Genomic DNA, 7,208 nt, shown 5'->3' with positions numbered 1-7,208 from the left:
GATCATGTGATCCAATGGCTGCAATTAATTGACAACGGTAAGATTTTTTCCACCCTAAAAAATAATCTGAATGGGGTAAAAAAATAATCAGAAATTTTTTTTCAAAAATTCTATAAATACCTAGTTTCTCACCTTAATTTCTCACACCAAAATTTTCAACAATTTTACCTCTCCATCTTCTTCCTCCATCAATATTCTCTTCATTTCTTTCAATTATCATCCAACAATGGGAGATTCGGGTACCAATTGGTCTACCGACGAGCAAATTCAATTGTGTGATTCATGGGCACGTAAGACTGTGTGCCCAATCACCGGAAAACATATAACCTCCTCCAAGTTATGGGAAAAGGTTCATGCTGATTATGTGCAAAATTGGCAAGGTCCACCTACAAGTTATGGGAAAAGGTTCATGCTGATCATGCTGATTTTTTATCATAACGATAACTTTTTTTTTCCGGGAACGATATTTAATTATTTATACTTGATATATAATTTTATTTGTTTTTAAAACTTATGCATTATTTTTTATTAAATTAACATTGTATGATTAATCTAATTATTAATTGTTTAGTTAATTAAATTATAAGTTTAATGAATTATTCAAATTTGAAGTGTGAATAGTGGATTGGCAGGCAAATTGCCCTTCATTGGTGCATTGTACAAACTAGAGGCAATTGCCAATTTGAGATGAATAGTGGATTGGTAGTACCAATTTGATTGGCAAATCAGCAATTGCCCTTGATTCATGGGTGCATTTGCTCTTAGGATGGAGACGTAATAACAAACAGGGTGCCCAGGTCTGACAAATATATTGTCTCGGTTTTCAAAACAATGCCTTGGTGCTTCATTGTTTATCTATCGAATAAACAAATGATTGCATCCTTTGTGTGTATCAGTGTGTATAAATGATTGCATCCTTTGAAGTCCATTGATTCATTTAAGAGGTCGATCTATACATATTTCTTTAGTTTGGAATCTTTGTGTTGATTGATGAAATGTTTATTTAGAGGAAGCACAGAAATGTGTAGTGAGTGTGTACAAAAGTAAGGGGCCCTTCCATAACTAGTGAGCGCACAAGCAATTACACACTGATACACACTAAACAACCATCTGTCATAATTAAACCAAGCAGCTCAAGAGGTTTTAGCGAGACAGCTCAAGATTTATGGTGACATTTTGAAAATCCTTCGTTAGTATAGGCCGGACTCATATCTCTACCATTTTTTGTTGGAATTTGTGTTACACTATTAACATGTATAATAAGTTGGTTTTTTGCAATCAGTATCTATGTCAGTAGCTTTTATTACTGATCCAGTAACTTTTTATTACTGATCCAGTAACTTTGTACATGTTATAGTAGTTTTTTGTACCTGTGTCAGTAGCTTTTTTTACTGGTCCAGTAGCTTTGTACAGGTTTTATAGTAGTTTTCTATACCTATGTCAATAGGTTTTTTACCAGTAGCTTTGTACATGTGTTCTAGTAGATTTTTGTACCTATGAAAGTAGTTTTTTAGATTGCTTATTTTTCATTATCTAGTTGATAAAGAGTGCCACGTTTGCAGCACAACGATACATTGTTGTGTTTAGTTTTCATTTCAAATACTAATATTTTGTTGTATCTCTGTTATTGCAGAATTCTTTTGCATATGTAGTAGTCAATTTCAAAAATCATGTGAATTTGGATATTGAAGCCTCCATTGACCAAGAGATTATTTGGCCAACCAAAAAATGTTGAACGTGCTGAAGGTGGCAAAATTATGTCTATGGGTTTAGAGCGTCACCATTGAAAAATGATAATAGCATTACAACATTGACTGTAGCTTTATACAACTATTGTAATAGATTTTCACAACTATGGTATTGACTTTTGACAACTATGGAAGTTAATTTTTATATTGTGATATCATTGTTGAACGTTGCATTCTTTTTATATCATTAAATATGTTTTCTTTTCTCGATTGCAGTAGCATTTTTGTTTTGGTTGTATCTTTTACATTTCCATAGATTTGTTAGTCTTTGAGAATGGCTTTCTCAATCTCTAGGAGTAGCTTTTGTTCTGTGTGATAGTAGTTTTTGTCCTGCTTGGTTATAACTTTTGGCATTCATGAGAGTAGCTTTTGTTGCTGGTGATGGTGACAATAGCCATTTGTTGCTGGTGAGAGTATCTTTTTGTGTCGGTGACAATAGTTTTGTTGCTGGTGACAGTAGCTTTTGTGACCTCGTTGAAAATCTCACCAGCGTAGCTTTTGTTTGTGACAGTAGCTTTTGTGACCTAGCCGGAAATCTCACCAGTGTAACTATTGTTGCTAGTGACAGTAGCTTTTATTGCTAGTGATAGTAGTTTTTGTGACCTCGCCGAAAATCTCACCAACGTAGCTTTTCTTGCTAGTGACAGTAGCTTGTATTGCTAGTGATAGTAGCTTTTGTGACATCGCTGGAGGTTGCCAGAAATCTCATCAGAGTAGTTTTTGTTGCTAGTCACAGTAGTTTTTAGTGTTAGTGACAGTAGCTTTTGTGGTCGCTGGAGTTTGCCGGAGACTTGCCGGAGTTGGCCAGAGTCCCCCCGGAGTTGACCGGAGGTCGGCCAAAGTTGACCGGAGACCTCGCCGGAGAGGAGAGAGAGAACGGTTGTTGACTTTTTACTCTAATGGTATTTATGTAAATATGTTGGTTTTTATATCCAAAGTATAACACCATTTTTAATCTAGTAGCCTTATGAGGGAAAAAAATTAGTTAGTGGCCTTATGGCTAAAAAACATTCAAAGATGCACTTATATGTAATTAACTCTTTTTTATTCTACTTTTCAAGATTTCTTGTTACTGTAAAGAGGGTGTTGGTATCACCACATTTGGCATCGTTTCTTGAGGACAATAAACTTTTATTGGGGAGCAATAAAACTTTTATTAGAGGGCAATAAATAAACGTTTAGTGGGGGACAATAAATTTTCATTGGGGTGAATAAACTTCATAAAACTTTTAAAATTAAGAACATTTCCATTTTTCACTTATTATTCCTCAATAAAAAATTTATTGGGGGGTAATAAACCTTTATTTGGGGCAATAACAGTTTATTGGGTTTTATTAGGGGGCAATAAAAGTGTCCAGTGACCTATGAGATCTCCAACGACTTCTTTGGGGACTTTCCGTGACCGGATTCCGGAGAACTAATTCCAGCAATCGGTGATAGAATTCCGGCGACTGAAGAACTTCACCGAAGTCTCATATGGCTTCTCTCTCTCTAAATGAAAAAGGGGTGAAGGCAAAATAGTCTCAAAAATAAATAAAATATAATAAAAAAAAACATAACAACTTATAAGAGTTCTTATGGGTAACTGGGAAAAAAAAAATAGGGATCTTGACTATTTACCCAATTTGGGCCCAATAAATGCCCACTTACTCCACTAAAAGATTTGTGTGCCCACTTACTCAATTTAAATGTAAAAAGACAAGTTTTCCCTTTAAATAATTAAAAAGTCTTTGAAGACCTCGCCGGACTCTGGTCATCAGCCGCTGGAATCCGGTCACCGGTGACCGGCCGCCGGAATCCGATCACTGGTCACCGGAGGTTTCCAAAGAGGTCGCCGGAGACTTCTATTACCCCCCAATAAATTTTTATAAAGTTTATTGGGGGAAATAAAATGTTTATTTTGTATTATTGGGGGCAATAAAATAAGACGCCGGACTCCGGAGGTTGCCGGAAGTTCACAAAGAGGTCGCCGGAGACTTTTATTAACCGCCAATAAAAATTTATTGGGGGCAATCAAAAGATCATTAAGGGCCAATAAAGTTTATTGGGGGGCAAATAAAAGTTTAATAGGGGCAATAAAGTTTATTGGGAGGCAATAAAAAGTTTATTGGGTATTATTGGGGGTAATAAAAAGCTTATTGGAGGGCAATAAAACCGGACACTGGTCGACGGATTCCGGCCGCCGGTGATGGGATTCCGGCCGCAGGTGACCGGATTCCAGCGGCCGGCGACCGGAGTTCGGTGAAGTCTCTCTCTCTCTCTGTAAGTGACAAAGGGAGAGAGGGCAAAATTGTCCCCAAAATAAACAAAAATTAATAAAAAAAATAACTTAATTGGGTATTAGGGCAAAAAATATGTAATTTGTTGGGTAAGTGGCCAATCTTATAAGATGTTTTAGCGCTGGGCACAAAATCGAAATTGGGCAAAAAACCGCCAGACCAGAACCGGAAAAACGGTCCGGTTAACCGACCCGATCAATAAGAGCAGGAAAATTCAAAGGACCGAGCCTATCCGAATTGATGCGGTGTGGCTTCGGTGTCGGGTTTGGGACTGACCGAACAAAGACCAACCCGACCGAATTTAATTAATATATATTTTTATTAGCTATTTATTTCCTATTGGTGCATATATCCTTACGATATACCTTATCACAGAGAATTCCTATGACTAAATAAAACTGAAAAGTGGGAACCTTAGCTCTCATTCGCAACTGGCTCTCTCCACACACAGCCGGTCTCGGCCTCTCAGCCCTCTCTCAGTCTCTCTACTCTATTGATGCGGTGTGGCTTCGGTGTCGGGTTTGAGACTGACCGAACAAAGACCAACCCGACCGAATTTAATTAATATATATTTTTATTTATTTTTATTAGCTATTTATTTCCTATTGGTGCATATATCCTTACGATATACATTACCGCAGAGAATTCCTATGACTAAATAAAACTGAAAAGTGGGAACCCTAGCTCTCATTCGCAACTGGCTCTCTCCACACACAGCCGCTCTCGGCCTCTCAGCCCTCTCTCAGTCTCTCTACTCTCCAGTCGAAAACCCTAGCCCTAAACCAAAACCCAGTCAGATTACTACATCAGCTCGCTCTCTGGCTCTCTCAGACTAAGATCGATTCATTCGATTCATTTCTTTGGTGAGTTTTTGAAACCAAAATCTCTTCGATGCACATTTATATTGGATTTTGACTTGTGTTTTGACTTTTGACTATGTTGATGTGGTTTTACTGGTTTAGATTTATAGGTTTTGAGACTGGGTTTTGACTATTGAACTATTGACTATGTTGCTTTATAGTTTATACTGTGTTGTTGTGTGTTGCTGATAAGCCTGGGTTTTGATTTATAGCTTGTGTTGTTCCTGATAAGCATTCTGTTAAGAAATGTTGTCGATTGTTCGATATTTTTCGATTCATTTCACAGTGCATACATATATCAAAATTGGTTGTGTTGTTGCTAATAAACATAGTTCTAAACTTCTAAACTTCCAATATGCTTTGTTCAGATGATGGAAGGGAATTCAAACATTATGACTCCTACTCCCACAAGCGTAGAGGCTGCATCAAGCATAGGGACTTCAGTACCCTCATTCCCTACTTCAGAAATAAACCCTACTGCTGCTGGTGCGATTGTTTCAGTTCCACTTGGTCCTGCTGCCCTTATCTCAGATCAACCGACTGACTCTACTACTGGTACCGATGCTCCTGGACTGGAATCAGCATCGAAGAGGAAGAACAAGTCTGTGGCTTAGGAGCACTTCACGAAGATGAAGAATTCAGATGGGACTCTAATGGCCAAACCCCTAGCGAAGTGCAACTATTACCCACAAACTTATGCTTGCCACTCCAAGTCTAATGGGACGTCAAGCATGAAAACCCATATGCTTTATCAGTGCAAGAAGTGTCCGCTATACATACCTGCTAAGAAACAGAGGTACTTGACTTTTGATAGCATTGAAAATAGGGGTAATGTTTTGGAGGCTGCTAAAGACCCTTCTAATCCTAAGTTCCAGATCTTAGAGTAGTGGAAAGAAAATGCACCTCGATATTTAATCTTGTCTCAAATTGCACGAGATGTGTTTGCTGTCCCTGCATCCACAGTGGCTTCAGAGAGTGCTTTTAGCCTTGGCAGCCGAGTGGTGGATCCTTTTAGGGCCAGCTTGACTCCTAGAATGGTTGAGTACCTTGTGTGTTGCTTGGATTGGTTAAGGGCTGCCGGGAAGTCTCTATTCAAAGAGCCAACCAAAACTGAACTTGAGGTCTACGGTGAATTGGAGAAACTTGAGCAAGGTAAAATTTTGTTTTAAGTTTTCTTCTTTTAAGTGTAACTTTTGTTCAAATCTGTAAACTTTTCACTTTTGCTCAAATATGTTAGTTTTTGTTCTAACATTGTTTTCATGTTTGTGCTGCTAGATGTTGGAATTACCAATCTTTCGGATATTGAGGAGTGATTCTGCAGATCTGCTTGGTACAAAATACAAAGTTAATTAGATTAGTTTATTGCTGGATTATTTTGCTGCAGCTCTGCCTGTCTCTTACAGTTGCTAATATGCTTTGTTTACAGATTATGGTCGATGGAAGGGAAGTAGTCAAGCTGAAGAATGAAGAGGAGAAAGCCAAGCTGAAGTGTTGCTTATGTTCTTAACTTTTTTTTTTTTTTTGAATTTCTTTCCAACTTAAGCTTATGGTCTTGAACTTTGGATTAGTTGGTCTGTAAACTTAAGTGGTTCGGAACTGTTTTGGATTTGTATTGCTTGGTTGCTTGCTTCTGGTTCTGGATTAGTAATATGCATGTTGGTATGGTGATTATGCTTTGTTCTTTGTGTGTCAGTGAGTCATTAGGTTGATAACTTGATCTATCATATGTTGATCATTTGCTCAGTACGTGACTAACAAGTTGTTTGTGTTAGAACTTTGATTCTTTGAAGCTCATTTTTCTTCTCTGGAAATTGGGCCATTAAAAGTTGTAGACTTGTAGTCATTGAAACAGGTTGAAAAATATGGAAATCTTCAATATTGGGCCTTAGAAAATTTGTAGCCCCTTTTTTTTTTTTTCCTAAAAACTGGGCTAGTATTTAGAAAGCCCATAACCGAACCGGCCCTAACCGGAAATCCAGGTCAACCGAAAAACCGGCCCACAAAAAAAAAAATCGGTTGCGGTTTGGATTTTGGCCCAACCGAAGAATCCGGGTCGAAAACAGTTTGGGCCCTAACCCGACCCGGCCCGGCATATGCCCACCCCTAAGATGTTTGTGTAAATGAGGTTAGTGTAGCTTAAATTTGGGTAAATGGACATTTTCCCAAAAAAATAAGTGAATGAGAAAAAAAATCCCTATAATTAGTGTAAAAGGACAAAATCCCTTTTTTGCTCTCTTTGACCTCATTTGTCTTTTCATATAAGTTGACAAAATACAATAACAATTGAAAAAAGATTAAAGTCCAACTAGAACCATCCATAA

The 7,208-nt window shown here is 37.7% G+C and overlaps 1 long non-coding RNA gene across 1 annotated transcript; it reads left to right on the top strand.

The window, feature by feature from the left end:
- Positions 1-5,932: 5,932 nt before the first annotated feature.
- LOC133736919 (uncharacterized) lies at positions 5,933-6,383 on the top strand. The gene is made up of 3 exons (XR_009859769.1): positions 5,933-6,039; positions 6,163-6,217; positions 6,314-6,383. It is a non-coding gene; the product is annotated as an uncharacterized LOC133736919 (long non-coding RNA).
- The last annotated feature ends 825 nt before the right edge of the window (positions 6,384-7,208 follow it).

The sequence above is a fragment of the Rosa rugosa genome, chromosome 3 (genome assembly GCF_958449725.1).
Source record: "Rosa rugosa chromosome 3, drRosRugo1.1, whole genome shotgun sequence".
Lineage (NCBI taxonomy): Eukaryota > Viridiplantae > Streptophyta > Magnoliopsida > Rosales > Rosaceae > Rosa > Rosa rugosa.
This window is presented reverse-complemented; position numbering and strand designations above follow the sequence as displayed.